The sequence below is a fragment of the Grammomys surdaster genome, unplaced genomic scaffold, assembly GCF_004785775.1.
Source record: "Grammomys surdaster isolate TR1022 unplaced genomic scaffold, NIH_TR_1.0 126278, whole genome shotgun sequence".
Classification (NCBI taxonomy): domain Eukaryota; kingdom Metazoa; phylum Chordata; class Mammalia; order Rodentia; family Muridae; genus Grammomys; species Grammomys surdaster.
In genome coordinates, this window is record NW_021621078.1 from 5235917 (window position 1) to 5248989 (window position 13073).

Below are 13073 nucleotides of genomic sequence, written 5' to 3' on the forward strand. Positions count from 1 at the left end.
CAAGATGGCTGCAAAGATGATAGCCGCTTTCAGCTAGCAGTCGGCTCCCAACAGGTCCCCCTTTTTAAATTTGTTTTCAAAAGGGAAGGCTGGGAAAACTTACAGAAACTGTGTCTGTCTTAGGTTGGAACAAAGGACTCCAGCCTCCCTTTCCCATCTCTGGATACTCAACAGCCATTGGTTGAGCTCCTGTCTTTGGTGAGGCCTCCCAGTTAGGGGCAAGGGTCTTGAGGTGTTCTCTTACCCTGACTATCCGGCTTAGTGCGTAAGTTAGGGGTTAGTCCTCGTCAGTCTTGATGACAGAGGTTTTAGAGTCCCCTATTTCCAGCCTGTAATAATGGACCTGTATGGGTTTCATTTGAATAGCATCTATCTGTTGTCGTACAAAAGCCATCAGTCTGTTGAACAGCATGAACCTGAGAGACAAGAGACTTAATGCCTGAATGGTTGGTGTAAACCATTCTGCCTTAGAGCAACACTCTTTTTTAAGGGTAGCACACAACTCCCTCTGTTGGAAGAGTAAAAAGTATAAGCCTCTTCTATTGTGTAACACTATTTTCTGAATCTAAATCTATATAAGTACAGAACTGATCATACCTTTGATCTTAACAAAACAAGTAAGAAAATCCCTGTCCCTGCCCCAATCAATCTCAAACCCCCAAAAAACTATAGTAACTGTGATAATGGGTTCTCTCTTGGGTCTAAACAATGTACCCCACTAAATCATAAATCAGGGAACCAAGAGTCTAATAGAGCCACCCTGGAGGTGTGGGTGGTGATGTCTTCTTCTGCACTGAGAACTTCCCAAGTCAGGTATACTTGTTGATTCGCTCCAGTTTGAAGACAATTATGAAGCATCTTCATGTTTCCTGCAAAGAAAAAATGCGCTTCTCAGGGGGTTTCTCCTCCCTGGATTTGTTATTATTGTCTATTTGTTTAATCAGTCTCTCTGGCAGCCAGCATGCGGCATCTGCCATTTGTGAATATATGCAGACAGAACCTCTTCCCCAGATAAGCACTGGATCTGGCCCATTCCAGGTTCCAGTTAAGGGGTCTTTCCAGAGGACTGTTGCAAAATTCTTTTTGGTATTAAGATGCCAGAATCTATCTGCAGCAGATTTTCCTTCAGACTTTATTAGGGCTGCACATAATCAATCCCAACTGGGATAATAGATCTTGGCCCCAGAGACTAATGGGAAGGCCCGGGATGACATAGGGTTGTATATTTCCTGTATTTCCTTCTTTATCTTCCCATGTCAGCACCTTAGAGCTTTGCTGTGGATTTTGGCTTTGGCCAATACCCCTTTAATTGGTTAATGTTGGGGTTAGAGGCCAGGTGGTGGTCCAATCATTTTGTTTGATGATTGTCACATCAGCTCCTGTATCAACCAAGCCTCAGAATGCCATCCTGTCTAGCAATATTGTCATCATAGGTTTTTGTTTAACTATAGGCTGTACCCAGTATGCATCAGAGGAACCAAAGCCTTGATCCCCTCTCTTAGGACTCTTATATTTGTGATTAGTAGGGATCAATGGAAGTAACAATAGTTGAGCTATCCTCCTTCCTGTAGGAATGGTGACTATATTCTGTATTGCCTTGGCCATTACCTTAATCTACCTTGATAATCACTGTCTATAACGCCAGGAAAAAATTTGTAGTCCCTGCATTGTAGCACTGCTTCTTCACACTATCAGGCCAAACACATTTGCATAGAGTGGTCCAAACACTCCAGTGGGTAAGGCCTGAGGTCCCATTTCTGGGGTTAATACTGTGTGGGTGGCAGAATTGAGATCCAGTCCTGCGCTTCCTGGTGTTGCTCGACTAAGTTCTGAAAGGGGTTGTTGTTTGCTGGTATGAAACTGACTTCCCCATAACCCTGTTTTGGCTTGTTTGGTTCGGGGTCTGGGGCTGGCCCCTGTTCCCGTTTCCCTGATTATGGGAAAGGGTGTTTCCTTGTGCATCTGTCTTGGACCTACATTCACTAGCCCAATGCCTTCCACGTTTGCAACGTGGGCATAGGTCAGGCTGTTTTCTGGGCTGTCTCTGGGTTAACTCATTTTCTGCCTTGCAATCTTTTGCAAAGTGTCCAGGCTTGCCACATTTAAAACAGGCCTTTTTGTCTCTACTTGCCAAAAAAATCTCTTACTGATTGTCCTTGTCATAGCTAAGCTCTGTTGGTAAGAGGGCCCTATGTCAGAACAGAGTCTGATATACCCAGTAAAGTCTGTCTTTTTCCTATAGGGTCTAATGGCCGCTTGGCAGGCAGGATTGGCATTTTCATATGCAAGCTGTTTCACATAATCTACGCCTGCCTCTACATTACCAAAAATCCTCCCTGCTGTTGTCATTAATCGATGAACAAAATCAGAAAATTGTTCGTCAGGCCCTTGTCTGACTGAGGTCAAAGATGCACCAGGGTCTCCCTTTACCAGGAGTTTACGCCAAGCCTTCATGGCTGCATTTTGAATTTGAGCAAATAAACCTGGGTCATATTGCATCTGGTTATCACTAGAAGCAAATTGCCCTTCTCCTACTAAGGCATCAAAGGACCAACCATTGCCTGCCTGAATGTTTCTCCTAGCTGTCTCTTTACAATTCTCATGATACTCTGATTTCCAAATAAGATGGTCACCACTGCTCAGAACTGCTCTCACTAGAGTATTCCAGGAGTCAGCCACTCCTCTGCAACAGATTCTAAGTTTGCAAGAGTAAAGGGAGCAGTGGCACCATATTGTGACACTGAATTTTTAAATTCTTTAATAATTGAAAATTAAACCCTGTGTGATGTCTCCATGCAACCCCTTGAGCATCTCTAGTCTCTGATACAGGGAAAACCTCACCCTCTCCCTCCTCTGGCTGATCTGAGGCTGAACTAAAACCAGAGGACAGGGGCTGCCTTTGGACTCCAGGTTGAGGAACTCGAGGACCTGAGGGATTTCCCTTGCCCTCTAAAGACCTCTTCCCTGTCTTTAATTTTTGTAGCTGATTAATTAAGTCCTGATACTCTTCCTCTAACTCTATTTGTTGTTTAAGAAGAGAAATTTGTGCCGGGCGGTGGTGGCCCACCAACAATGTCGGCTCCCAACAATATCTCACCATGTAGCCCTGACTGGCTGCCAAGGACCAGCCTTGGCTTAAAGAGGGGTTCCTGAGAAAAGGGATGTTTGAAGAGCATCGGAAAGAAAGTACTCCGAGTCAAATCGTGGGTCTAGGCTGACAGTTTGTGTTCTGCTTGAGACGTCTCTCCAGATAGATCTCTGCTTGAGACAACTCTACTAGAGACAGCTTTTGAGACAGCTCTCTCTTGTTAGAAGACATTCTAAAAACTCTTCGGATAGCTCATGGGTTTTCCAATCAAAGTCAGAAAAGCTGCGGGCCGGTGGTGGCGCACGCCTTTAATCCCAGCACTTGGGAGACAGAGGCCGGTGGATTTCTGAGTTCAAGAGTTCAAGGCTAGCCTGGTCTACAGAGTGAGTTCCAGGACAGCCAGGGCTACACGGAGAAACCCTGTCTCGAAAAACAAAAACAAAACAACAATAACAACAACAAACAAACAAAAACAAAAAAAAGAAGAAATTCTTGGAAGCCAGGTAGTGGTGGTGCATGCCTTTAATCCCAGCACTTGAGAGGCAGAGTCAGGAGGATTTCTGAGTTTGAGGCCAGCCTGGTCTACAGAGTGAGTTCCAGGACAGCCAGGGCTACACAGAGAAACCATGTCTCAGAGTAAAAAAAAAAAAAAAAAAAAAAGAAAGAAAGAAATAAATTCTTGGACTTTGGGTTTTCCAATCAAAATCAAAAAGCTAGAAAAAAATTCTAAGAAAGCTGTGTTAGCTCTCAAAGCAAATTCTCTCTCTGGATAGCTGCTAAAAAACATTCTAGCCATGGTTGCTCTTCAGACAGCTTTCTCTGGTTAGCTAGAGCCCAGTCTTTTATTTACATATCAATTCAGTCATTTACTCCAGGTTCCCTCCTGGTTATCCTATGAATCAGCATTCCATACCCCAGCCCCTTGACTCTTAAGAGACTGCCAGCACATTTTTAAAAAACAAACAAACAAACAACAACAGCAAAAACCATTGCAAATGAGTGCTAGAGAGTTGGCTCAGAGGTTAAGAATATTGTCTGCTCTTCTGGAGGTCCTGAGTTCAATTCCCAGCAATCACATGGTGGCTCATAACCATCTGTAATGAGATCTGGTGCACTCTTCTGGCATGCAGGTGTACATACAGGCAGAATGCTGTATACATAATATTGAATAAATATTAAAAACAAACAAAACCATTGCAAATGAATTGGCTGCCTTCGGAAGCACAGACAGTAAGCTGGGTGGGATCTCACTCTGACATCAGCATTCTTAGCATGCCTGAGCCTGGTGTCTGTCCCAGGCTGATCTTGAACTCAGAAACTGCCTGCCTTTGTATCTTTCTGACAAGCTGCCTCATGTGCAGCTGCCTCTGTTCTTTTAGGTCTGTGAGGCCCCTCATATAATTCATATTACATCCTTATATTTTGCATAGTTGAGAAATTGTATATTTTTGAACTCATGTTTTTAGAGTTCTTTTCCACAGCCTTAAGGGCTGTCCTGAAGGTCTCAGTGTTTATCATTTTTACTAAGGATATAGACATACCCTCACCTCCCAGACTCTGTTTCTGATTATCTTTGAGTCATTGACCTTAGCAGGGATAACATTCCCTGATAACCTTGGTAGGGAAAATATTCCCTGAAGGAGGAACATGAAGTTAAAAAAAAAAAAATTAATTTACAAACAAGCCTCACACTCAGCAACAGTCAACACTCTTGGAGGTCCCGCGCCCTGCTGGCTCTCTTCTGGGGGTGGGAACTATGTCACTCCATCCCTTGCACATGGCCATGCAGGACTTGGCAACTGGCCTAGAAGTAACTATGTAAACCAGGCTGGGCTCTAACACACAGAAATCCACCTGACTCCTCTCCCCAGCATTAGGATTAAAAGTGTGTGCCAGCCACCACGCCTGGCTAGTGCTACAAAATCTTAAAAAGAAAAATGAAAACAATATTCATACACGAGTATAAAGTTAAGTAAAACTTAGATCAAAGCCACTGTTGTAGATTAAAAAAAAAAATCATGGGGCTGGAGAGATGGTTTAGGGTTTAAAAACAGTTCCTACTCTTCTTCCAGAGGACCTGAGTGCTTCCGTTCCTAGCACCCATGTTGGGTGGCTCACACAGACATACTGACATAAATCTTTTTTTTTTTAAATTGTAAGTGACTCAATCATGAATAACCCAACAGTATATCTTAAAAATTCTACAAACAGTTGTATGTGTGCATGCGTGCATGAACATGTGCAAGCGTGTACCATGGCACACATGTGGAAATCAGAGGACAGCTTTGTAGAATTGATTCTCTGGTTCTACTCCTAAATAGATTTCAGGACTTGAATTCAGATCACTGGGCTTTTAGGCTAATGACTTTGCCTGGTGAGCCATCTGATGGGCTTCTCTCCAGCCTTTTGTTGACAGCAGGTTTACTGTTTATTGATTATTTACTTTTCTCCCACCCACCTATCCATCCAGCCAGCCATGTAGACATCTATTCAGATCTTGTATTGTTTTTAGACCTTCCTCCACCTTCCTCCTGAACTTTAAAGTTATTTAATCTTATGTGTATGGGTGCTTTTTTGTTTTTTATTTTATTTTACTATTTTAATTATGTGTGCTGGGATGGTATGTGCACATAAGTGTAAGACCCGCAAAGGTCAGGGGTGTGAGAGCCTCCTGGAGCTGGAGTTACAGGCAGCTGTAAGCTGCCCGGTGCAAATGCTGGGAATCAAACTCAGGTCATTAGGAAGAGCAGTGTGCTCTTTTAAACACCGAACTCCTGCTCCAGTGTTTGCTTTTTTAGTGTATGTGGGTGTTTTGCCTACATGTTTGTCTGTATACTACTTGTATGCGTGATGACCACAGAGGCCAGTAGAGGGCATCTGATCCCCTAAAACTGGAGTTACAGATGTTTGTCAGCTAGTGTGTAGGTGCTGGGAATTGAACCCAGGGCTTCAGCAAGAGAAGCTCTCTACATCACTGAGCCCCGCCCTCCTCTTTTTTTTAGTGCTGGGAAGTCTTACACACGTGAAGTACATGCTCTATTGAGCTATGTTCCCAGTTATGTGGGTAGACAATTTTAAACATAAGTGACAAACTGTTCCCCTGAGGGAACACCATTTTCACCTCCTCCTCCACACTGGTATGTCTCTGCAGTACATTTTCTGGTTTTTCAAAACAGAGTTTCCCTGTGTCACAGTTCTGGCTTTCCTGGAACTCACTTTGTAGACCAGACTAGCCTCAAACTCACAGGGAAGTAGCACTACTATTAGAGGAGGTGGTGCTCGCGAGTGTCCCACTGAATTTATCTGAGGTTCCTTGAACGAGCATGGGTAGGTATAGGTCTCTAATATTAATATGGTTGATTCCCAGTCCTTAAACAATCAGTAAATATTTCCAGGTGTGGGGATGCATGTCTTTAATTCCAGTACTCACAGGCAGGGGCAGGCAGATCTCTTAAGCCAGCCTGGTTTACAGAGCTAATTCTAGGACAGCCAGGGCTACACAGAGAAACCTTGTCTTGAAAAACAAACAAACAAAACAAACAAACCAAAAAGAATGGCCTAGTATATGCAGAAGAGATAGCTCAGCAGTTAAGAGTAAGTACTGCTCTTGCAGAGGACCCAAGTTCCATTCCCAGCAGCCATCTTGGGTGACTGACAAACCACCAATAACTCCAGCTCCAAGAGATCTAACACCTCCGGCCTTCTCAGGCACTTGTTCTCAAATGTTCATAAAGTGTAAGTATATATGCGCACAATTTAAAATAATAAAAACTATCTTTTGTCCATCCCTGACAGAAACCAGGGCAGGAGCTCAAGGCAGGATCCTGGAGGCAGGAACTGAGTCAGGGACCACAGAGGAATGCTACTTACTGGCTTGCTTCCCTGGCTTGGTTAGCTACCCTTCCTAGGCACCCCAGGATAACCTGCCGAAGGATGGTACCATTCACAATGGGCAGGGACCTCCTTACACTAATTAGTCTCAAGAAAATGCTGCAAGATGTGTCTACGAGTCAGTCTAATGGAGGCAATTCATCAACCAAGAATTTCTCTTTCTGGGTGTGTCTAGGTTTGTGTCAAGTAAGAGATGTTTATCAACACATTTAGCATCTGTGAGACCCTGGGTCCAATTCCTAGTACCACCAAAAATTTTATTTACCTATTTATTAATTTATAAATCAAATCATGACATTCCTCCTCTCCAGATTATTTTATATCACACCTGTCAACTACTGTTTGTGATCATTCACTGTAATCGTAAGCCTTCTGCACAAGTCAAGAAACCTATTTGTGATATATTATCCTGAGGATTGACTTAAGCATCACAACATTGTACAGAAGGAAAAAATTTGTTCCTTCATTTTATCCTCATCACTTTGAAATAAAGAGCTTTCTGTTTTTTACAGGCGTTTGATTCCCAGCACCCGAATCAGTTGCTTTGGAGGATCTGCTGCCCTCTTCTGGCCTTTGCAAGCACTGTACTCATGTGCACATTCTCACCCTCACCTTACCCCACGAAATACATACAGTTAAAAAGGAAATAATACTCTGTGTCCATAGCCGGGCGGTGATGGCGCACACCTTTAATCCCAGCACTTGGGAGGCAGAGGCAGGTGGATTTCTGAGTTCGAGTCCAGCCTGGTCTACAGAGTGAGTTCCAGGACAGCCAGGGCTACACAGAGAAACCCTGTCTCAAACAAACAAAACAAAAAAAACAAAAAACAAAAACAAAAAACCAACTCTGTGTCCTTGCACCACTCTAGGGATTGACTGGGGTGATGAGGTAATAAAGAAAAGACAGACATACAGACACAAGAAAGCTGGGGTTGGCGAGGCTGCAGCCCCCTGGGAGCTCAACATGTCTATTATATACATTTGAACAAGGAGGTGGCATTATTGCGTACAGGTGAATAAGGGGCAGGGTTATTGCACACATCTGAGTGAGAAGGCTGGTTTAGCTAATCTCAGCAGGAACAGTGCCTGTAGGGAGGCAATCTCCAGCCCATTGTAGAATGGGAAGAAAGCTATAGTGGATGTTTTCTTCCCACACCATCAATATCTGTACTCAGACCTGAGACGGGTTTGGCCATCTCTCTGAGTCTCAACCAGGGCAGGCTTTGGACTCTCATGGGGCTAAGGCATTGGTCCTCGACATGGCTGTGTCTTTGTCAAACAATACACATTCACTCAGGACTTCTCTCCATTCTTTTTAAAAACAAACTGAATCGTACCATACAGAAAGGGTTAATAGGCTGAGCCTAGAAAGTTTTTCCTAGGCAGTGAGATGCTTTCTTTAAAATTCTGAGATACCCATACTGATGTTTCTTTTTGTACACTGCAAATCATCCTACAAAAATAGACAACATCTGCTGCCTATGCTGGCCAGAAGTACAAAAGCTGTTTACGACACCATAATTAACCTACCCAGAGGCCTTTATTTCCATGAATAGGGGAGGCAGAATAATCAGATAAACCTGGCATAGTAACTTGGCCTAATGGGAAATTGAGACTCCATTCATCACTGTTGAGTCTTACACAACACAACAGTGTCCGGAGCTAGGGTTGCCCAGCTGTACTTCAGAACCATTTTGCATACCAGCTTCCCGCCACCAGCCCTCATTTGCTATTTCTCCAGAAGACACTTTATGAGCCAGATTGGATATACACAAAACTCCAACAGCATTCAGACAATAACCAAGAGACCTCAGACTTTTTTAGTGTATACTTTAGCAGTTCAGAGAGCTTCCATTATGTGTGTCTGCATGCACACACACATTTCTCTGCCACACAATGACATAAGAAGAGCTGAGATTATAGAACATAAAATTCAAATAGTTTGCTTAAAGCCACAGTAAAATTACATAGCACGGTCACACTCCCCTCTTCCCACTCTCATTTCGGCATGTAGCTTCCCAAGGGATTTGAGATATTTTATGAAAAAATGTACAACTACATATAATTATGAGTCTGGAACACTTTCTAACCTTCTTAACATAGAAAAAAAAAGTTACTGTGTAAAAAAAGTTACTATGTAGTTTTTAAAATAAGAAGTCTTTGTGGGACAGGCTTCTAAACTGACTCATTCCTAAATTCACATTGAAATGATCAAAGGACTAAAAATAGAGGGGAAACCTCTCATATGCCAGAGAGTCTGGATACTGAGGAATTTCTGCTAGTTAGAAGTAAAGGGGCCCGGTTGGAAGGAGGGATTGGGTCAAGATTCCACTTCTCTAAAGTATTTCAGCATCTTGGGCCAGCAAGATGGCTCAGCAGGTGAGTGAGGATGCTTGTGCCAAACCTGTCACAGCCAGAGTTCAATTCCTGAGAAATATGGGTGGAAGGAAAGATCTGTCACCTGCAAGTCTCTGTCTAACCTCATTCATGTATGTGTGTATGCGCACACATGCAAATACAGGGTCTATGATTTTATTCTTTGAAAAAATATTATCATCTTGGAAGAATTGTACAAACAACATTTTAGTCAGGATAGAAAACAGGGTGAGGGCAGAGGAGAGTGGGGTTCTGCTCCCCCCATTCCAGCACCTAATTGGTCCACCACAATTTTTATTTTGATTTGCTTTTTTGAGACAGGGTTTCTCTGTGTAGTCCTGGCTGTCCTGGAACTCACTCTGTAGACCAGACTGTCCTTGAACTCATGGAGATCTGCCTGCTTACCTCTGCCTTCCCAGTGTTGGGATTAACAGTGTGCAACACCCCCCTCCCCCAGCAGACCCAATGTAATTTCTATTTTAGTATTTATGCAGATCTGTCTCTTAGTGTTAAGATGAACAAATGGAGAAAAATCTTGGGACATCGACAGGTGCTATAGTTCATAAGAATAAGGTTCCTTTGAAAAATCAGAATAAACATATGAGTGATGTGAAGAGCAGATTAAGAAATACCATCAAGCCGGGCGGTGGTGGCGCACGCCTTTAATCCCAGCACTCGGGAGGCAGAGGCAGGCGGATTTCTGAGTTCGAGGCCAGCCTGGTCTACAGAGTGAGTTCCAGGACAGCCCGGGCTATACAGAGAAACCCTGTCTCGAAAAACCAAAAAAAAAAAAAAAAAAAAAAAAATTTTTAAAAAAAAAAAAAAAAAAAAAAAAGAAATACCATCAAGGGGGAAAACATAAGCATTTTTATTCCCTAATGATGTAACTCCAGTACCCAACATTGTACCTGACTCAGAGCCGTCCGTCTATAGCTATTGAATGAATGGAGTAGGCACATCAGGAGACAGCATAGACATGGAAACAATAATCAATACCATCCCTAAGACTTATGTCTGCTGTTTAGTGAATAAAAGTAAATCAAATTCAGACTTAACCAAGTGACATTTAAAAAATATGTCACAGATTTAGAAAAAGAACTTTCAAGAATATAACGAAAGAAAGAAAGAAAGAAAGAAAGAAAGAAAGAAAGAAAGAAAGAAAGATTGATTGATTTCTCTCCAAGGAATGAAATTCTGCCAACTGACCACAGATTCTGCAACTCTATGAAAACCAATAAACAAGCATTTGAGAGGTAGAGGAGGATCACGAGTTCAGGACTAGAGTGGTGTGGTGCATGCCTTTAATCCCAGCACTGGGAAGACAGAGGCAGGTGGATCTCTCCAGGTTCAATTCCCAGCACCTACATGGCATCTCACAACTGTCTATAACTCCAGATTCAGAGGATCCAACACTCTCACACAAACATACATGTAGGCCGAACACCAAATGTACATTAAAAATAAATAAATTATATATATACATATACATGAAGATGTGTACCCGTATAACACAAGACTTGACATGAGGGAGTTTAGAAGTAGAGCTACATGTGCACCCTGCATCTAACACTCACCAATTATACAGCTTTAGGCAAATCCATTATACTCAGCGAACTCGGTTGTCAAGGGAAAATGATGATCTCATCTTACACAACTGTATCCATAGAATTACATGAGGTGTGATGGGGAGATAAAGAATAAATCAAGGTGCCTGCAATACTATATGGATACTAGCTGCACATATGTGTGCATGTAGCTTATAAAGACGTATACCTACTGCGCACATACAGAAGCAAGGGTGAGAGAAGGGAAATCAAAGTGTTAGGAATGAGCCTGAGAAGTAGAGCCAGCCTGTAATGCCAGCCCTTAGGAGGGAGAGGCAGGAGGACTGTAACTGGGAGTTGGAAGCCACTTTGGGTTACAAAAATGTGACCTAGCCTCAATAAGATATAAGAGATAAGAACAAAAATAAATAACAACTGAAGTCCAAGGTTCTAGGAGTGTCTAACTCTGGGTGGTAGAATTTTAAGTTTTTGTTTGTTTGTCTTCTTTACACCTTCTTGTATCTCCTTCATCTTTCCTATATTCTCCACAATTTCTACAGCAAGCATGCTTACTTTTACAATTAGGAAAAGGACTCAGTGCTTGGCGTCATAGTGCAGGTCTGAAATCTCAGTACTCAGGATGGTGGAGCGGGGGACAGTGAGTGTACTACATAAAAAGACTGTGAAAAAAACAAATCATTCAATAAAATATGTAATACAAGGTTTGCAGCAAAACTGGAAAGAATCTAAGTATCCCAAAGCCATGCTCATTCTTGGATGCCCGAAGTGCACAACTCTATCTACAAAAGGAGCAGTGTCTCATATAGCTCGAGTCCAGTTTTAGCTAAACAAAACAAATGTCTTTTTCCTTTGAATAGTGAATGCCTTGGAGTTCCTCCAGGATAATATTGAATTATTCACATTGAATAGTGAATGCTTGGAATTACTCCAGAATAGTATGAAATCAACTTTATTTCAGTAAGAACTTCAAAACTTAAAACCCTGTAAATTCTGTCTTAGTACATGTGTGTTCTCTCAAACTTAATCTTCTACTTGGGTACTATAAGATGGGAGGCATTGAACAGACACCCCCTAGGGGAGAAGGAGGTACCAAGAAGGGGAGGGGATGATGAAAGCCCATGTAAGAAACCAAGGTGCAGCTTGGTGGTAAAATGTGTACCAGGCCCTGATTTCAATTCCCCCAAGGAATAAGTGAATAACTAAAATAAAACCAACAGCAGCCATCAGAATATTGCAGCTAGTAACAACTATATCCACCCCAAGCTATTCTTTACTGGAATAGTGAGAATTTGCTCATTCATTTACTTCTTCAATCAGGATTTAAAGCCCTGTTATATATGCAGCAGTGGCGTAGGCACTGGGTTGAGAGTAGAGAACAAATAGATTAGGGCTTTGCACAGAGAGGAAAGGCTGGTGGAGAAGACAAACAGGCATATAACTGCAGGTGGTGAAGAAGGCTATGAAGTCAGATTCTCTAGAGGGACTTACACAATGAATATGTGTGTGTGTGTGTGTGTGTGTGTAGGGGATTTATTGGAATGGTTTTTAGGCTGTGGTCCAGCTAGTTCAACAATGGTTGTCTACCAACAGAAGGTCTAAGAAATCAGTAGTTGTTCAGTCTATGAGGCTGGATGTCTCAGCTGATCTTCAATATATGTCAGAAACCCAGAAAAGTAGGCTCTAACGCCATTGAAGGAATGGACTGGTCAGTGAGAAAGAGAGCAAGCTTCTCTCTTCCATTTTGTTTACTTGGGCTGTCACCAGTAGGTGGCCCAGATTTAAGGTGGATCTTCCCACCTCTAAAGATCCAATTAAAAGTGGGTCTTCCTGGGCTGGAGAGATAGGTCAGTGGTTAAGAGCACTGACTGCTCTTCCAAAGGAAGAGTTCAATCCGAAGCAACCACATGGTGGCTCACAGTCATCTACAATGGGATCTGATGCCCTCTTCTGGTGTGTCTGAAGACAGCTCAGCTACAGTGTATTTGTCATGTACATTAAAAAAAAAAAAAAAAGGTGGTCTTCCTGCCCCTAGAGGGGTTGCAGATGTAGCTGCTGTGTCACATGTGCACCAGTAGGTAGCAGAGAGGAGAGAGCCTATGTCTAGGCTCAGTGTTCTGACCTGAAAACATCTGAATGATGAGTAGCCTAACAGT

The 13073-nt window shown here is 42.6% G+C and overlaps 1 non-coding gene across 1 annotated transcript; it reads left to right on the forward strand.

Annotated features, from left to right (window-relative positions):
- The first annotated feature begins 12941 nt into the window (after positions 1-12941).
- LOC114614006 lies at positions 12942-13073 on the forward strand. The gene has a single exon (XR_003710256.1). It is a non-coding gene; the product is annotated as a small nucleolar RNA SNORA17 (small nucleolar RNA).